The following is a 4,463-nucleotide window of genomic DNA, read 5'->3' as shown; positions in this document are numbered from 1 at the left end:
ATTAGAAGCAACCATATTTGTAGAAGAAGAATAAAACTACATCTATGAAGCCAACTTAAGGAGATGATATGATTCCAATATTCCTTTGGAAAACTTGTTCCTATTTCTCTGTGGTTCAATAGAGAATGGCATTACGGTGGTTCAATTTTTTTTTTGGCTCTTTATTGGGGTTTGCTTAAAGTTTTCTTAAGGATGACAACAAATCAATGTCACTATATTCTATGTGAAAAACAACATTGACATGAAATGGAAATACGATGATATAGATATGTGAGAAGCAACTTGAATTGATAAACCTAGACATAGATCACAATTCAACATAGGAGAAGGATGACAACAAGTCAGTGGCACTATATTCTGTGTGAAATACAACATTGACATGACATGGAAATATGATGATATAAATATGTGAGAAGTAACTTGAATTGATAAACCTAGACAGGGATCACAATTAAACACATGAGAAGTTGAGGCACCTGTGTTGAAGATAAACAATTGTTAAAGAAGCTTTGACACGTGAAGAATGATCGAATCCTTGCAAAGAAAAAGGTATGTTAATATCGCAGAGGTATGTATAATTTCTATATGCATTTCATGATATGTGCTAAGATCTCTAGGTCATGATGGTATTTTGAAAGATAAAGGGTCTACATTAACATAGATCAAAAATAGGCATATAGTTGTCGATATGATAATATTCCAAGTATTTAGACCTTGATATCTAGAAATGAAATGCATGAGTTTTTGGCATGGTAGATCTTGATATTTAGGTTTTGTTTGAAAGTTTGTTAGGTCCCTATAATACTAGTGACTCCCCATTACTATTGTGATTTTATCCCTTATTGTTATTGTTGTTCCCCTATTGTCCCCATATTGTTATTATTGTGCTCCATAGAAGTCCACTATTGTTATTTTTGTGCCCTTATATTATTATTGTTAGGTCAGCTTTGGTTATATTGTGACCCCTTAGACTCCTATATAGAAAGGAGGTTTTGTCATTTGTATCATCAAAGAATTGTTCATTTGTGTAATGTAAAGGAGGTTGCCCCCTCGAAAGGCTTATTTTGAAGGCGTTTATCTATCTTTTTTATCCTTTTGTGAGCTGGTTTCATAACATTTGGCATCAGAGCTTTGGATTCTAGGGTTTCGCTGCTCCAAACAGGTCATCGTGGCATTTTTGCTATTCAGAAGCTAAAAAAAACCCATTTGAGAAGACACCGGTCTGAACCTCGGTTTCGAATTTCTTGTCTCACTATATTTTCGGAGCTATGATTTGATGAAGTTAGGGTTTTGCAAGCTCTAGAATTTGATCTCAAACAGGTCATCATGGAAGTTTTGCTATAAGTTTTTTCTACGAAGGTTAAGACTCTAAAATTAAAACCCATTTGAGCCGAAATATTGGTTAAGGTCGAGTCCGAATTTCAGATCTTGTATCGCTATATTTTTGGAGATATAATCTGAGGAAGTTAGGGTTTTGGCAGACTCCCAAATTACATTCTAAACAGGTGACCTTGGGAAAATCTTCATAACTTTCTCTCTAAGAATTAGATTGAAATTTCGTAAGAAGCTACAGAAAGAGGAAGGACTGTAATTTTTTATGTATTGGTTTTAGGTCTGAAGGTTGAAACAGTAACATGTGGAACTTCATACAAGTTCGCTTTACTGAGAAAATATATAAGTAGGTCATCTTGGGAGGGGGGCATAACTATTTCTTGGAGAATCCAATTTCGATCAGACTAGTGGCATTGGAAAGAGGGCATAGAGGGATACTACAGGTCGCAAGTTTAGACCTTGGAGTGTCGAAATTACAGAGTTATAGTCGTTTCAATATCGAGCTCCTACAAAGTGAAAAAAGGTGTGTAGTCTTGTTAAATTTTTGTATAAGTTTGGTTTGAAAAATTAGTTTGAAGGAATTCAAAGGGCATAGTGAAACATTATTATTAGTAATTGATGCCCCTAAGAAAGAAAATGGAAACACCAAGTAAGCAACCTGAAAGCTCTAGCATGAATCATGAAGAAGAGGAAGAAATGCAACATGATATATAAAAATTACAAGGCCAAGTGCAACAAATTTCACTCGCACAAAAAGTAACAGAAGCTAAGATCGATGGTTTAAAGAAAGACGTAGAAGCTAGGATATATGGTGTGGAAGCTAAGATGGATGGTTTAAAGAAAGGCATATAAGCTAAGATGAATGGTTTAAAGAAAGGCATAGAAGCTAAGATGAATGACGTGGAAGCTAAGATGGATGGTGTGGAAGCTAAGATGGATGATTTAAAGAGAGGTGTGGAAGCTAAGATGGAAGATTTGACAAAATTTCTACAAGAAATTCTTATTAGTGGCGAAAGGGTAGTAAAAGAAACTCATGATGAGAACAAAATAAATGTTAATCATGATTTCATAGACTCTAACATTGGATCAAAGAACCACCATGTTTCAAAGATCGATATGATGAAGTTTGATGGCAAGGATCCCGCAACATGGATACTACAGATGGAGCAATTTTTCGATCTCCATAATGTCCAAAACACACAAAAGGTACACATTGCAACATTATATTTGGAACCAAATCAGTTTGTATGGTATTGATGGCTTTGCTCTCATAACCAAATTGTCACTTAGGTTATTTTTATGGATGAAATGATAGCACATTATGAGGATACAAAAATAAACACCTTTTTTAGCCAATTGATAAATCTCAAACAAAAGGGGAACACATTGAGGACTTCCAAAAATTGAATATAAGGGTAAAAGATATTCCATAGGAGCATAGGATTGATGTGTTCATAGGGACTTTAAAGGATAACATCCAACATGAGGTTCGCCTTTGGGAACCTGATTCATTGGAGAAGGCGTTCAGGTTGGCAAGAAAAATGGAAAGCAAAATTATAGCAACAAGGAAACCTACCACTCACAATCATAAAGATGGAAGTGTTGTTGCCCCTAGCCATCCACAATCTGCAAGGTTGACACCACAACAATTGGAAGAAAAAAGAGCAAAAGGGCTTTGTTACAGTTGTGATATCAAATACACTAAAGGTCATAAGTGTGCTTAGAAGAAATTATTTTACATAGATTATGAAGAGGAGGAAGAAAAGGAATAAGAAATGTCAAAAGAAGAGGATATACACCAGGAACAAACCCTAGAGAAAGAAGAAATGAATCCAACCATATCTTGTAATGCATTGGCTGGAATTACCACTCCTCAAACTATCAAGATAGAATGACATATCAAGAAGAAAAAAGTAATATTGTTGATTGATTTGGACAGTACCCATAATTTTATTCATTGTAAGATAGCCAAGGAATTGAATTGCTTCCTATATCAAGCACCAAAGTGTCAAGTGATGGTTGCAAGTGGAGGAACCATAACTTTCTCAGGAAAGTGCTATAATATAAAGCTATCCATGGGAGAATATGTATTGAATAGCCCAAAGCTTTCCATCCCAATGGGTGGTGCTGATGTTGTATTAGGAGTCCAATGGCTACAATCCTTGGGTACAATAGATTTTAATTTTCAAGAACTTTTCATGAAATTTTATTCAGAAGGAAAGGGAGTTGAATTAATGGGTATTGCAGAGAAACCGGGAAGGATAATCAGCTCTAAAGGAATGACAAAGCTTCTAAAGAAAGAACAATGAGGCATAATTGCACAATAATGTTCACTAGAGGTTCCCACATCGAAATCATCTATTTCTCCAGATCTCTAAAAAGTCTTGGACAATTATTCCAAGGTATTTGAGACTCCCAAAGGCCTCCCACCTATTCGTGATCATGATCATGCTATTCATTTGATTCCAGGAAGTGTTCCTCCAAACATCAGGCCTTCCAGATATCCCTATGCCCAAAAGAGTGAAATTGAACGTATGGTTGCAAAAATGCTAGAGGCTGGTATAATTCAACCTAGTCAAAGTTCTTTCTCTGCTCCAGTAGTATTGGTTCACAAGAAGGATGTATCATGGTGCATGTGTCCAGATTATAAGAAGCTCAATAAGCTCATTATTAAAGATAAATTTCCCATTCCTGTCATTGATGAATTATTGGATGAATTGCATGGATTAATTTACTTCACCAAGTTGGATCTTCGTTCAGGATATCATCAAATCAGAATGAAGACCGAAGACATTTCAAAAACAACATTTAGAACTCATGAGGGTCATTATGAATTTTTGGTCATGCCTTTTGGCCTTACCAATGCACCTTCTACATTTCAAGGTTTGATGAATTCCATTTTCAAACCCTTCCTTAGAAAGTTTGTGTTAGTATTTTTTGATGATATACTAATCTACATCAAGTCATGGAAGGAACATGTTCAACATGTTGACAGGGTGCTCAAACTATTGGAAGAGAAACAATTATATGCAAAAAGCTCCAAATGTTTCTTTGGAGTACAAGAGGTGGAATATCTGGGTCGTATTGTATCTCATGAAGGTGTTAAGGTAGACCCTAGCAAAATTAAAACC

This window comes from Pinus tabuliformis, chromosome Q, assembly GCF_031772625.1.
Source record: "Pinus tabuliformis cultivar Carrire ecotype Pingquan chromosome Q, CPIR1, whole genome shotgun sequence".
Taxonomy (NCBI): domain Eukaryota; kingdom Viridiplantae; phylum Streptophyta; class Pinopsida; order Pinales; family Pinaceae; genus Pinus; species Pinus tabuliformis.
This window is presented reverse-complemented; position numbering follows the sequence as displayed.